This window comes from Capricornis sumatraensis, chromosome 19 (assembly GCF_032405125.1).
Source record: "Capricornis sumatraensis isolate serow.1 chromosome 19, serow.2, whole genome shotgun sequence".
NCBI classification, from domain to species: Eukaryota; Metazoa; Chordata; class Mammalia; order Artiodactyla; family Bovidae; genus Capricornis; species Capricornis sumatraensis.
The window spans coordinates 58,202,564-58,218,443 of NC_091087.1; the positions used below are offsets into that span (position 1 = coordinate 58,202,564).

The following is a 15,880-nucleotide window of genomic DNA, read 5'->3' on the forward strand; positions in this document are numbered from 1 at the left end:
AGTTATTTTTCATTTCATCTGAAAAATTTATCCAAATTTTAAAACTTACTTTTTTATTTCCTCCGCCTTGCTTAAATTCTCTCGTATTTTATTCTTCCCTTATCATTGAAGATCTCTTTGTAGTCAATTCTATGGGGTGGTTATCTTTCGTTCCCTTCTTGCTCTATTCATTTTAGCTCTGTTGAGAGAATATCTCTGTGAAGCAACCTGCATTTCTGTTAAATAAACATAAGGAACATTTATGCTGATTCAGCAGAAGTATCTGTCTGATGGAAAAAGGAAAGCATGAAATTCACATATATTTGGGCAATGGATTATTCATTACATTCCCTGGCATATGATGGTTTTTAATAGATTATATCTCAAATTTTTGAGTTTATGGACTGAGTTTTGCAACAATCCAAATTTACGGTTTAGGCACCAAGTTACAAAGAGACAGCTGTTAATGACATCAATGAATCCCTCACCTCAACAAATCTCTTATAACAGTATATATTATGTTTGGAAGTTTTAAGATTTGGGTTTTTCATTTTCCTATGAACGTTTAACTTTTTTTTAAGATTTTTTCAGCAGCAGATGAAATAAGTATTTTGAAGAAATGTAGCTACTACTTTACAGAGCCTAGCTTGATGCTAATAAAAGTTTGGAGAAAACCAGTGATAGAAAGGCATAGGACACTTCAAAGGATAAATATACTTGTAATATATTCTGTTTTGGGAATGAGAATCTGGGGTTTTATCAAAAAGGAAAGATCAGAATTTTTTGCCCTTTGATTTAGTTTTTATGAATCCTAAATAAAAGAAATTGAGAGATAGCTTTCTGGTTTTTCAGTCACTCCATCATATCTGATTCTTTGTGACCCCATGGACGGCAGCACACCAGGCTTCCCTGTCCTTCATCATCTCTTTCAGAATTTTCCAGGTTGTTGTGATCCACACGGTCAAAGGCTTTAGCAGAAGTAGACATTTTTCTGGAATTCTCTTTCTTTTTTCTATGATCCAACAGACGTTGGCAGTTTGATCTCTGGCTCCTCTGCATTGTCTAAATCCAGCTTGTACATCCGGAACTTCTCAGTTCACATACTGCTGAAGCCTAGCTTGAAGATTTTTGGCCATTACCCTGCTAGCGAGTGAGTGAGTGAGTGAAAGTTGTTCAGTCATGTCCAACTTTTTGTGACCCCATGGACTATACAGTCCATGGAAATCTCCAGGACAGAATGCTGGAGTGGGTAGCCTTTCCCTTTTCCAGGGGATCTTCCCAACCCAGAGATCGAACCCAGGTCTCCTCCATTGCAATTATGGGATAATTTGAACATTCTCTGACTTTGGCCTTTTGTGGGATTGGAAAGAAAACTGATTTTTTCCATCCTGTGGCTACTGCTTAGTTTTCCAAGTGATCGCATCATCATGATTATCTGGGTTGTGAAGATCTTTTTTGTAGTTCTTCCATGTATTCTTGCCACCTCTTCTTAATATCTTCTGCTTCTGTTAGGTCTATACCATTTCTGTCCTTTATTGTGCCAATCTTTGCATGAAAAGTCCCCTTGATATCTCTATTTTTCTTGAAGAGATCTCTAGTCTTTCCCATTCTATTATTTTCCTCTGTTTCTTTGCATTGTTCACTTAGGAAGACCTTCTTATCTCTCCTTGGGTTCTTTGGAACTCTGCATTCAGATGGGTATATCTTTCCTTTTCTCCTTTGCCTTTCACTTCTCTTCTTTTCTCAGCTATTTGTAAGGCCTCCTCAGACAGCCATTTTACCTTTCTTTTTCTTGGGGATGGTTTTGATCACTATCTCCTGTACAATGGTACAAACCTCCATCCATAGTTCTTCAGGCACTCTGTCTGTCAGATCTAATCCCTTGAATCTATTTGTCACTTCCACTGTATAATCATAAGGGTTTTAATTTATGTCATGCTTGAATGGTTTCAGAGAGAAGGAATTTAAGACCTCAGTTTATGAGAACATAGTGGGAAAGAATAAGTAAGTAAGTACCAGTCTATGAAATACAGTTGAATGTTATGACTTCATGAGATTGTTTCCTGATGGATTTTCTATTTCAGCTTCTCCGTATGGTGTGTGGTTTAACTGACTGTTTTGATAAGGAGTTCTATTGTGATTAAATGTTTGATTTACTACATTTTCATTCTGTGTATCAGTGACTGCATATCAAGTATTGGTCTATGTAATTAGGAATATAAAGTCAATGGAACCACAGTCCTGGCTTTGAAAGTGTTTCCAGTGTAATCAAAAGTGGTGACAAATAAGCCTTTACAACATATTGTAAGTGCTACAACCAAGCATTGCAGTTTTATTATAGGATAGATTTGGGTATGCAGGTCCAAATTTTAGATTGCAGAATACAATACTTCCTGAAGGAGGTGACATTTGGGCTGAATTTTGAAATATTACATAGTATTTTAACTTAACAAATACCTCTTGTATGTACTATATAGCAAAGCACCACCGTATTATTACTCTAACTTGGATATTTTCCTGTCACTTCAGTCTGGTCCGTGTCTCATTTTGTGTGCCATATAAAGGTACCATTGCCCCCTGGTGGACTCTACTTTACATTGTTGGCATGAGGGACATAGAGAAAGGAACTAATTTCAGAGCCTATGACTCGATTTAATTTCAATTCTCAAATTCTTTGCTTCTTTCACTTATGCAGGTAGTGTAGCTTGGTGTGCTCTACATGACAAGTTACTCTTTCTCTATTGTTCTTAAAGTCAGCTATCCAAGAAACCCCAAAGACAGCAGTGCCAGGTTACCTTTAATATTGGTTTAAATGTTCTCATTTTAGACCAGGCATGCCTAGGAGATCAATGGGTGCTGCTGCTACTACTGCTGCTGCTAAGTCACTTCAGTTGTGTCTGACTCTTCACGACCCCATAGACAGCAGCCCACGAGGCTCCTCCACCCAAGGGATTTTCCAGGCAAGAGTACTGGAGTGGGGTGCCATTGCCTTCTCCAAATGATTTCCTACTTTTGTTGCAATTTTCAATGTAAGGAAGATAATCGGCTTGTTTATATACCAGAGATTTAATAAATTCCAATATATGGATTGACAGCAATGTCTTTATCTCCTTGTCTCCTAACAACCACCAATGGTTCTCAACTGAGGAGAGGATTGGTCCTCCTCTTCACCACCCCTACCCCTGCCACAACTGGGGAACACCTGTTAATGTTTTAAGACATTGTTGGTTGTCACAACTGGAGTAGGTTTGTTTTTATCATCCAGTGGGTAGAGACCAGGGATACTGCTAAACACCCTGTGTCCATGAAACGACCCCTCAGAACAAAGATTTATCTAGCCCCAAACTGAAAGTGAAGTTGCTCAGTCGTGAACAACTCTTTGCAACCCCATGGACTGTAGCCTACCAGGCAAGAGTTCTGGAGTGGGTTGCCATTTCCTTCTCCAGGGGATCTTCCCAACCCAGGGATTGAACCTGGGTCTCCTGCATTGCAGGCAGATGCTTTACCATCTGAGCCACCAGGAAAACCCCAAACTGGAATAGTGCTAAATGCGAGCATGGCTGCAACACAGTAATATGATTTTTATTTTGTATTTCAGAAAAAAACCTATCTGTACTTTATCTTGCTCATGTTACATCATTAGCATAAATACATTTTACATTCTTTTCATTAGTAAAAATTAAATGTACAAGCTGTAACACTTTTAGAATTTGTCAGATGAAAAAGGAAGTTTACAAGAGAAGCCTACAGTGCAAATTTTTAAGCTTATGAGAGATGATGTAATCTTAGCCAAAGATTCTAATTTTGCCATATCTCAAAGAGTTTTGCCACATAGTTCATAAAACCATGATACTCTTGGTTGGTTGTGTAATGTTAGATGAGACTGCAGATGTGCTTTGTAAACCATTTATTTGAGTTCAGATTGTACAGATAACAGTGCATCATTTGGCACTATCCAACATACATAATGTTTACTACGGTAGGTATTAAGATGTTGCTCCATATATAGAAGATTTTCTGATTTCAAAAAAAAAAAGAAAGAAAATAGTCATTTGAGATCTATCTTGTAAAGCAACAGGAATTTTCATGGTTATTTAATTTGAGACTTGTCAAAGAGAAATCATACTGGACACGTTTTAAGCAAGGATGCCTTTTTTTCAAGACTATTGTGGTGGGCACTCCAGCTATTGCAATAGAGAAGAGAGATTGAATTTAATTTTTCTGAAACAAAAACTTGAATTTTTAAAAAATATTTGGGGTGAGTTAATGGAAAAGTACTGAAAGGCATTAGAAAGGAAGATGGTAAAAGGAATTAAGCCATCTGTGTTTGCTAATTCTCACTTTCTGAAATTAGGTTCCTACCCACTTACTGAAAATGAAAGATAGGAGTGCTGTCCCCTCTGATGATTGCATTCAAAGGAATGACTTCCAAGTTCACAAAAAAGACATTTTCTGGGTTGTAGAGGATTTACATCTCAAAGGGGCAGAGAAAGAATTTACTGTTGCCAGTTTTCTGAAGTAAATGTTCTAAGGAAAGGGACAGCTGGGATCTGCAGTCAAGGCATAACCTGTCTAAAGTTTAGTAAAGCTGAGGGGAACGTGAAAAGTATTGTGATTAGACTCTAGGAAAACAAAATTATTAGGAAAGGTTAAACTAGCCACCTGGAATTCTAACTAAATGTTGTAAATAATATATTCAACATTATATAAAGGACACTTTTCATATGAATGTCAACACCTATTATTGAATGTTTAAAAACAGTGTATTTAGAATTTTAAAGTAAGAAGTGTTCATTTTATAAAATGAAAGATATCTACAGAGGGCACTATTATGTCTTTGATGAAAGATGGAATACACCTTGATTTGAAAACCTATATCTTTCATTATCTGCATTTGAGTAGCAGATTATTTTCACTCTGCTGTATGTTGTTTCACAGATATCACTGAATCTTTTCATATTCCCAGGATTTTCTTATTCCAACCCACTGTAAAATGAAAGGTTGTTCTCTAGTGTAGCAGGCAGAATTCAAAGCTGGTCCCCAAGATTCTCATGTCTTGATGTACTCGTGCTATAGAGTGTTCTTCCCATGAGGCTGGACAGGACCCATGAATATGTTAGAAAACTTGCTCCTTTGTGAGGTTACATCAAATAGCAAAGGTAATTATTTAACTGCTCTGCTGTTATAATCTGACTTATCTGGGTCATAGATATCCCCAATCATAAAATGAGACAATTGAATAAGACCAGTATGTATCCCTAATGGTTCTTATGAAGAATATATTCTCCCTGAGATAGTAATTGTATTCTGAAGTGAAAAAAACTGTCCTTTCATCAAATAAGTTTGGAAAAGCTGAGTTAAACAAAGTAGAAGAGATTTCTTTAGTGCAAGACAGCTTAGAGTCTTTAAAAGACTACTGTACATTGAAACTCTGTGAATAGATTTTACTATTCAGGGATTCTTATTTTGCCAACTTATTTTTAATACTCTATTTGTATAAAACCAAATAAAATTCAATGGGGTCAATGTTTTCTGGAACAGATTTTGGGAGAAATTGTTCCAGAAATCTTGTTATTAAAATGTGAAAGAAATATCATATCCTAAAATAATCATAATATTGATATTACCTACACAATGAATGAATTCTTGCATGTAAAATGAATGATAAACTATGTGCAAAAATGTTTTGATGTTGTTTAATATGAATGATACTGGCCATGAAGACTATAATTTACTTTTCATTGCATTTAAATGTAACCCGGTCCAAAGATTTAAAATTTCTTAGTTAAAGTAAGATTCTCTAATATTTTTGAGTTCTTCAGATAGTCAGTTTATCAGTTAAGCTGTAAAACTTAATTCATCTCTCTTCCTCTATATTTACACATATATCCATAAAAAATACACTTATATATTTTCCATTTAACAAGCACAATTGAATGCGCTGATTTTCAATCAAAGATTGTTTAATCACTGTTTATACTAAAGGACTCATTAACTTGAAACTACATAATTCTTCAAAAACATGTCTTTTTCAATATAGACCTAATTACCTAAGATATTTTTCTTAAGAAATGTCAGCTGATGAAGCAAAAATAAATACATAATATTTATTGTAACCTATTTTTTATATCTTATACTTTACTTTTTAGAGCAAGTTCCAGATTTACAGGAAAATTAGGCAGAAAGTACAAAGTTCTCACTTCCTTTCTTTCACCCTACCCTATTTATTATTATCTTGCATTGGTATATGTACTGCATTGTTACATTTGAAGAACCAATATTGATATTTATTATTAACTGAATTTCATAGCTTGCATTAAGGTTCACTGTGTTGAATAGTTTTATGGTTTTTCCAATTGCATGATGCCAGCATCAACCATCTTTTCAACTCAGCACAACTATCAGAGAAATTTTTTAAAATTATAGGACAACTCATGTCAGTGCCCTTCAATATCTTTCCATTTTTAGAAAGTAAAAATTAAAAGAGAGACTTTAGATTCAACACCAATAGGGTGAAATAATAATTTAAAAAATATTTACCATGCAAACACAAAGGGGAAAAAAAGCGCTGGAACATCTCTTAAAATATACTTAAAGAGAAAAATTATAATTTTATATTTATATAAAAATTTTTATAAAAAAATTATAGGGGACTGGAATGCAAAAGTAGGAAGTCAAGAAACACCTGGGGTAACAGGCAAATTTGGCCTTGGAATATGGAATGAAGCAGGCTAATAGAATTTTGCCAAGAGAGTGCACTGGTCATAGCAAACACCGTCTTCCAACAACACAAGAGAAGACTCTACACATGGACATCACCAGATGGTCAACACCAAAATCAGATTGATTATATTCTTTGCGGCCAAAGATGGAGAGGCTCTATATATTCAGCAAAAACAAGACTGGGAGCTGACTGTGGCTCAGATCATAAGCTCCTTATTGCCAAATTCAGTCTTAAATTGAAGAAAGTAGGGAAAACCGCTAGACCATTCAGATATGACCTAAATCAAATCCCTTATGATTATACAGTGGAAGTGAGAAATAGATTTAATGGACTAGATCTGATAGATAAGAGTGCCTGATGAACTAAGGACTGAGGTTCGTGACATTGTACAGCAGACAGGGATCAAGACCATCCTCAGGGAAAGAAATGCAAAAATCAAAATGGCAGTCTGGGGAGGCATTACAAATAGCTGTGAAAAGGAGAGAAGTGAAAATCAAAGGAGAAAAGGAAAGATATAAGCATCTGAATGCAGAGTTTCAAAGAACAGCAAGGAGAGATAAGAAAGACTTCCTCAGTGATCAAAGCAAAGAAATAGAGGAAAATAACAGAATGAGAAAGACTAGAGATCTCTTCAAGAAAATTAGAGATACCACGGGAACATTTCATTCAAAGATGGGCTCGATCAAGGACAGAAATGGTATGGACCTAACAAAAGCAAAGATACTAAGAAGAGGTAGCAAGAATACACAGAAGAATTGTACAAAAAAGAGCTTCACAACCCAGATAATCACGATGGTGTGATCACTCACCTAGAGCCAGACATCCTGGAATGTGAAGTCAAGTGGGCCTTAGAACGTATCACTATGAACAAAGCTAGTGGAGGTGATGGAATTCCAGTTGAGCCATTTCAAATCCTGAAAGATGATGCTGTGAAAGTGCTGCACTCAATATGCCAGCAAATTTGGAAAACTCAGCAGTGGCCACAGGACTGGATAAACTCAGTTTTCATTCCAATCCCAAAGAAAGGCAATGCCAAAGAATGCTCAAACTACCACACAATTGCACTGATCTCACATGCTAGTAAAGTAATGCTCAAAATTCTCCATGACAGTCTTCAGCAATATGTGAACCATGAACTTCCAGATGTTCAAGCTGATTTTAGAAAAGGCAGAGGAACCAGAGATCAAATTGTCAACATCTGCTGGATCATGGAAAAAGCAAGAGAGTTCCAGAAAAACATCTATTTCTGCTTTATTGACTATGCAAAGCCTTTGACTATGTGGATCACAAGAAACTCTGGAAAATTCTGAAAGAGATGGGCATACCAGACCACCTGACCTGCCTCTTGAGAAACCTATATGCAGATCAGGAAGCAACAGTTAGAACTGGACATAGAACAGCAGACTGGTTCCAAACAAGAAAATGAGTACGTCAAGACTGTATATTGTAACCCTGCTTATTTAACTTATGCACAGAGTACATCATGAGAAACACTGGGCTGGAAGAAGCACAGACTGGAATCAAGATTGTCAGGAGAAATAGCAATAATGTCAGATATCAGATGACATCATCTTATGGCAGAAAGTGAAGAGAAACTAAAAAGCCTCTTGATGAACGTGAAAGAGGAGAGAGAAAAAGTTGGCTTAAAGCTCAACATTCAGAAAAATAAGATCATTGTGTCTGGTCCCATCACTTCATGGGAAACAGATGGGAAACAGTGGAAACAGTGGCTGACTTTATTTTTCTGGACTCCAAAATCACTGCAGATGGTGATTGCAGCCATGAAATTAAATGACGCTTACTCCTTGGAAGGAAAGTTATGACCAACCTAGATAGCATATTTAAAAGTAGAGACATTACTTTACCAACAAAGCTCTCTAGTCTAGGCTATGGTTTTTCCAGTGGTCATGTATGGATGTGAGAGTTGGACTGTGAAGAAGGCTGAGCGCTGAAGAATTGATGCTTTTGAACTGTGGTGTTGGAAAAGACTCTTGAGAGTCCCTTGGACTGCAAGGAGATCCAACCAATTCTTCCTAAAGGAGATCAGTCCTGGGTGTTCATTGGAATACTGATGCTAAAGCTGAAACTCCAATACTTTGGCCACCTCATGCAAAGAGTTGACTCATTGAAAAAGACCCTGATGCTGGGAGGGATTGGGGGCAGGAGGAAAAGTGGACGACAGAGGATGAGATGGCTGGATATCATCACCGACTCAATGGAAATGAGTTTGGGTGAACTCCAGGAGTTGGTGATGGACAGGGAGGCCTGGTGTGCTGCAATTCATGTGGTGGCAAAGAGTCGGATACAACTGAGTGACTGAAATGAACTGAGCTGAAGAGAAAAACTGTTCTTAGGGCTAGAGCCAGACATCCTGGAATGAGAAGTCACGTGGGCCTTAAAAGCATCACTACGAACAAAGCTAGCGGAATTGATGGATTCCAGCTGAGCTATTTCAAATTCTAAAAGATGATGCTGTGAAAGTGCTGCAATCACTATGCCAGCAAATTTGGAAAACTCAGCAATGGCTGCAGGACTGGAAAAGTTCAGTTTTCATTCCAATCCCAAAGAAAGGCAATGAGAAATGTTCAAACTACTGCAAAATTGCACCTATCTTACAAGCTAGCAAAGTAATGCTCAAAATTCTCCAAGCTAGGCTTCAACAGTGCATGAATCAAGAACTTTCAGATGTTCAAGCTGGATTTAGAAAAGGCAGAGGAACCAGAGATCAAATTGCCAACATCAGTTCGATCATAGAAAAAGCAGGAGAATTCCAGAAAAACATCTACTTCTGTTTTATTGACTATGCCAAAGCCTTTGACTGTGTGGATCACAATAAACTGTGGAAAATTCTTAAAGAGATAGCAATACCAGACCACCTTACATGCCTCCATAGGAATCTGCGTGCAGGTCAAGAAGCAACAGTTAGAATTGAACATGGAACAACAGACTGGTTCCAAATTGGGAAAGGAGTACGTCAAGGCTGTATATTGTCACCCAGTTTATTTAACTTATATACAGAGTACATCATTTGAAATGCCAGATTGGATGAAGCACAAGCTGGAATCAAGATTGCCGTGAGAAATATCAATAACCTCAGATGACACCACCCTTATGGCAGAAAGCAAAGAAGAACTGAAGAGCCTCTTTTTCTTAATTTATTTAATTGGAGGCTAATTGCTTTACAATATTGTAGTTGTTTTTGCCATACTTTGACATGAATCAGCCATGGGTGTACATATGTCCCCCATCCTGAACCCCCCTTCCACCTCCCTCCCCATCCCATCCCTCAGGGTCATCCAGGCATCAGCCCTGAGCACCCTGTCTCATGCATCGAACCTGGACTGGTGATCTCTTTCAGAGATGGTAATATACATGTTTCAATGCTATTCTCTCAAATCATCCCACCCTCGCCTTCTCCCGTAGAGTCCAAAAGACTGCTGTTTACATCTGTGTCTCTTTTGCTGTCTCATATATAGGGTCATCATTACCATCTTTCTAAATTCCATATATATGTGTTAATCTACTGTTTTGGTGTTTTTCTTTCTGACTTACTTCACTCTGTATAATAGGTTCCAGTTTCATCCACCTCATTAGAACTGATTCAAGAGCCTCTTGATGAAAGTGAATGAGGAGAGTGTAAAAGCTGTCTTAAAACTCAACATTCACTTCATAGCAAATAGAGGGGAAACAATGAAAACAGTGACAGACTTTATTTTTGGGGGCTCCAAAATCACTGCAGATGTTGACTGCAGCCATGAAATTAAAAGATGCTTGCTCCTTGGAAGAAAAGCTATGACAAACCTTGACAGTAGATTGACAAGCAGAGACATTACTTTGCTGACAAAAGTCCATGTAAATCAAAGCTTTGGTTTTTCCAGTAGTCATGTATAGATGTGAGAGTTGGACCATAAAGACAGTTGAGTGCTGAAGTATTGATACTTTTGAACTGTGGTGTTGGAGAAGACTCTTGAGAGTCCCTTGGACTGCAGAGAGATCAAACCAGTCAATCCTAAAGAAAATCAGTCCTGAATATTCATTTAAAAGACTGATGCTGAAACTGAAGCTCCAATTCTTTGGCTGCCTGCTAGGAAGAGCTGACTCATTAGAAAATATCGTGATTCTGGGATAGATTGAAGACAGGAGGAAGGGATGACAGGATAAGATGATTGCTTGGCATAACAAACTCGATCGACAAGAGCTTGCGCAAGCTCCAGGAGCTGGTGATAGAATGGGAAGCCTGGTGTGCTGCAGTCCACGGGGTCACAGAAAGTGGGACAAGGCTGAGCAACTGAACTGAGCTTAATAAAAGGAGATAGATAGATAGATAGATCAACATAGCTTCCAAATACATTAACAAAAGTTCACATAGTTAAAAGGAGGAATAGGTAATTCAGCAATAATAGTTGGAAACTTCAGTAGCCCACATTAAACAATGGATAGAATGACTAGGCAGTATAACAACAGGAAATAAAATATTTGAATAACCCTATAAAACAATTGACCTTTGTTGCCTCAGTCAGTAAAGAATCAGCTTGCAATGCAGAAGACCCAGGTTCAGCCCCTGGGTCTTCAAGATCCCCTGGAGAAGGAAATGGCAACCCACTCCAGTGTTCTTACTTGGGAAATCCCATGGACAATGGAACCTGGTTAGCTAAAGTCCATGAGGCCGCAAAGAGTTGGACACGACTGAATGACAAACCCTTCAAAAAATCAACTAGACCTAACAGACACTTATCAAACACTTTGCCCAATAACAAGTTAATAAATACTCATATCAAGTGCACACAAAATATTCTCCAAGACAGACAATATACTAAGCCATAAGATGTTTTAATAAGTGCAAATATACTCATAAAAGTATATTCTATGATAACAAAAGAATTAAAATAAATATATATTCCCAATCTACTCCTAATCATAGGAGAAAATTTGTATAATTCACAAAGTTTTGGAAATTGAACAATGCACTTATAAATATCCAATGAGTCAAAAAAGAAATCATTAATGGAAAAACAGAATGCAATTTGAGATAAATAAGAATGAAAATACAACATAAGAAAACTCTGGGATGCAGCTAAAGCAGTGCTTAGAGGAAACTTGAAGCAGTACATATCAATATTTCGAAAGATATAAAATGAATAACCTATCCTTCTGTCTTTAAAAAAATGTAGCAAACTAATCCCAAAGTATGCAGAAGTAAGTAATAAACATTCAGAGGAAATAATACTAAAAGAACAGAAAAACGATAGAGAAAAGTTACAAAAATTCAGTTTTTAAAATGATCAACAAAATTGGCAAATCTTTAGCTATACTGATGAAGAAAAAAATCAAAACTCAAATTATTAAATCAGGAGTGAAAGGAGGTGCATCACTGCCAATCTTACAGAAATAAAAAGCACGTGAATTGGTACAGCCTCTATGAAGAAAATTATGCTGCTGCTGCTAAGTTACTTCAGTCGTGTCTGACTGTGCAACCCCATAGACGGCAGCCCACGAGGCTCCCCCGTCCCTGGGATTCTACAGGCAGAACACTGGCGTGGGTTGCCATTTCCTTCTCCAATGCATGAAAGTGAAAAGTGAAAGTGAAGCCGCTCAGTCGTGTCTGACTCTTCGCGACCCCTCGGACTGCAGCCTACCAAGCTCCTCCATCCATGGGATTTTCCAGGCAAGAGTACTGGAGTGGGGTTGCATCGCCTTCTCCAATGAAGAAAAGTATGGAGATTTCTTAAAAAAAAATAAAAATAAAAAGATCTAAGACTAGAGTTACCATATGATCCTACAACCTCACTTTGTTATTTGAAGATTCTAAAAGCCTCACTATCTAATCAGGCAAACATAAATAAACCTATGGAACCTGGAAATGGAAATGGGTTTGAGTGAACTCCGGAAGTTGGTGATGGACAGGGAAGCCTGGCCTGCTGCTATTCATGGGGTCGCAGAGTCAGACACGACTGAGCTACTGAACTGAACTGAACTGAAGACTAATGATGTTGAACATTTTCATGTGCTTATTGGTTGTTTCATATGTTCTTTGGGGAAATGTCACAAGTGATATTAGTCTGTAGATTTATTTTGGCAAACCTCTAAATTAGGTTTATATATATATATATATATAAATGCTATAGTAATTCACAAAAAATAATCTGGTAGTTTTCCTTCTTTTCTGTTTTTTTTTTTTTCTTTGCTTAAATAACATTAGGTTTATCTACTTTTTAAAGATTTATCAAAATAAACTCATTACCATATAATTTCTTTAAGGGAGTATATTTTTGAAACTTACTTTGCTTATTATATAAAATATATCTTTTGTTAGTCTTTGGTATACTTTGTTAAATTATATTTGCTAAGCCATCTGTTATTTTTATAATTTTCATATTTATTTGAATAATGGAGATTACAGGGTAGAGAAATCAGTATAATCGAAGAGTTGGACACCACCCCTCTTTGCATCTCCTGCATTGGCAGGTGGGTTCTTTACTACTGTCACCACCTGGGAAGTCCAAGTATTTGAGTGAAATGGAAGTTGCTCAGTTCTGTTTCCAGGCCAGAATACTAGAGTGGGTTGCCATTTCCTTCTGCAAGGGATCTTCCCAACCCAGGGATCAAACCCGAGTCTCTTGCATTGTAGGCAGACTCTACTATCTGAGCCACCAGGGAAATAATGTATTTGAATGGAATTATATAAATATTTTGGGCTTCTCAGGTGGTGCTGGTGGTAAAGAAGCTCTGGAGATCTGGGTTCTATCCCTGGGTCAGGAAGACCCCCTGCAGCAGTCATAGCAACCCACTCCAGTATTCTGGCTTGGAGAATCCCACGGACAGAGGAGCCTGACAAGGCTACAGTCCATAAGGTCACAAAGAGTCAGAATGTCTTAGAATGCAAGCATGCATATAAATGTTTTATATAATTAAAAAACAAAACTAAAATGAATTTTAAAAAAACCTAAGCACTGAAGGTAAACTAAAATGAAAGAAATCTCACTTTATATTGAATTGGTGGCACAATATTTTTAAAAAGAATTATTCCCAGAGACTTAAAACATGCTAACAAACTATACATAACTATTAATGGGATATATACTAGATACAAAGAAATTGCAAAAGACCCTACCTATGAGTAAGAAAACTGATATTCTTTGTGAGACTGTTGATTCTGTTATTTTGAGGCTGTAGTGTATATATTTTTGGCTAAATCTAATGACTAGTTGGGCTCCTCTGATGGCTCAGTAGTAAAGAACCCACTTGCCGGTGCAGGAGATGCTGGTTCCATCCCTGGGCTGGAAAGATTCTCCTAGAGAAAGAGATCAAAACTCACTCCAGTGTTCTTACCTGTGAAATCTCACGGATAGGGCAGCCTGGAGAGCTAGTTTGTAGAGTCTCAAAGTTAAACACAACTGAGTGACTGAGCATGCTAGTGACTGAGCATGACTAGGTCTTAGTATTACTGAGAATAGCATTTTAGCATTTTTGAAAATAAATAGTGATATGAGATTAATGAAGTTAAGTAATACTTTATATAACCCTACTTTTGTAGTGTAAGTCTTGATATAATCTCATATGTAATTTTTGACAGTATTTTATAGACCTTTCAAAGAAAGACCTAGCAACAATGATGATAGCATTGAGAGCTCAGAATAGAGTCTCAAAAAAAAAAAAAAAATATATATATATATATATATATTAGGCTTCCCTTATGGCTCAGCTGGTAAAGAATCTGCCTGCAATGCGGGAGACCTGGCTTTGACTCCTGGATTAAGAAGATCCCTTGGTGGATGGAAAGGCTACCCACTCCAATATTCTGGCCTGAAGAATTCCATGGACTATATAGTCCATGAGGTAGCAAAGAGATGGACATGACTGAGCTTTTCACTTAATGTATATAATATCTGTTTTACAAATATTTATATATAAGTCTTCTCTGGTTGCTCAGACTGTAAAGAATTTGCCTGCAATGTGGGAAGCCCAGGTTCAATCCCTGGGTTGGGAAGATCCCCAGGAGAAGGGAATGGCAATACACATATATATATATATATATATATATATATATATATTGTTTTTCTGTGCTCAGTCGCTCAGTCATGTTCAACTCTTAGCAACCCCGTGGATTGTAGCCCACCAGGCTCCTCTGTCCATGGGATTTTCCACACAAGAACACTGGAGTGGGTGGCCATTTCCTCCTCCCAGGGAACTTCTCAAGCCAGGGATCGAACCCACCTCTCTAGAACCTCCTGCATTGGCAGATGACATCTTTACCACTGAACCACCAGGGAACCCCCATATAAATATATATTAGTTGTATATAAATATATACACAAGTATATGTATACATATAAACTGTCTCTCTCTCTGTGTATATATGTATATATATTTAAATGATTGAAATATATGAAATTAATCCATGGTGTAGTATTTACACTATAAAAGAAAGAAAAATGAAAGAAACTAACTTCATTTGGAAGGTTCTAGGGAAACTTTGCACAATTCTGAAACTAGTAAAAAAAGAAAAGAAATTAAAAATATATCCCTGAAATTTCTATACAATTGGTTCCTGCAATTAAGAAGTAAAAAAGTCATAATGAGAAGTCTTTTTAATAAAGATAACATGGTATATAAATGAAGAAGGAATACTAGAACTAGAAAATTGTCATATTGAAGCTCCTTGGACTTCCTAGTGGCTCAGTGGTAAAGACTCTACTGGCCAATGCAGGAGCCATGAGATCAATCCCTGGTTCTGGAAGATCCCCTGGAGAAGGAAATGGCAACCTACTCCCGTATCCTTGGAAATCCCGTAGACAGAGGAGCCTGATGGGTTACAGACTATAGGATTGGAAAAAGGGTCACACATGACTTAGCAATTAACAGCAATGATATAATGTATCTGGGCTGTATTATATATAGATGGCAATATCATGAGGAGAGAATCACCAAACATTATGGGACTACTCACAGAAATATGGGGAGGGAGGTGGGAGGGGGGTTCAGGATTGGGAACATGTATACACCCATGGAGGATTCATGTTGATGCATAGCAAAGCCAATACAATATTGTAAAGTAAAAAAAAATAATAATAATAAAATAAAAACATAAAATTTTAAAAAATATGCAAAGTAGCATTGTAAAGAAACAAACTCATAAGAAAGAGATAAAATTTGTGGTTATCAGAGGCAAGAGTTGGG

The 15,880-nt window shown here is 37.1% G+C and overlaps 1 non-coding gene across 1 annotated transcript; it reads right to left on the reverse strand.

Annotated features, from left to right (window-relative positions):
• Positions 1 to 3,430: 3,430 nt before the first annotated feature.
• On the reverse strand, positions 3,431 to 3,503 carry TRNAC-GCA (transfer RNA cysteine (anticodon GCA)). Its single transcript has one exon. It is a non-coding gene; the product is annotated as a tRNA-Cys (tRNA).
• Between the last annotated feature and the right edge of the window lie 12,377 nt (positions 3,504 to 15,880).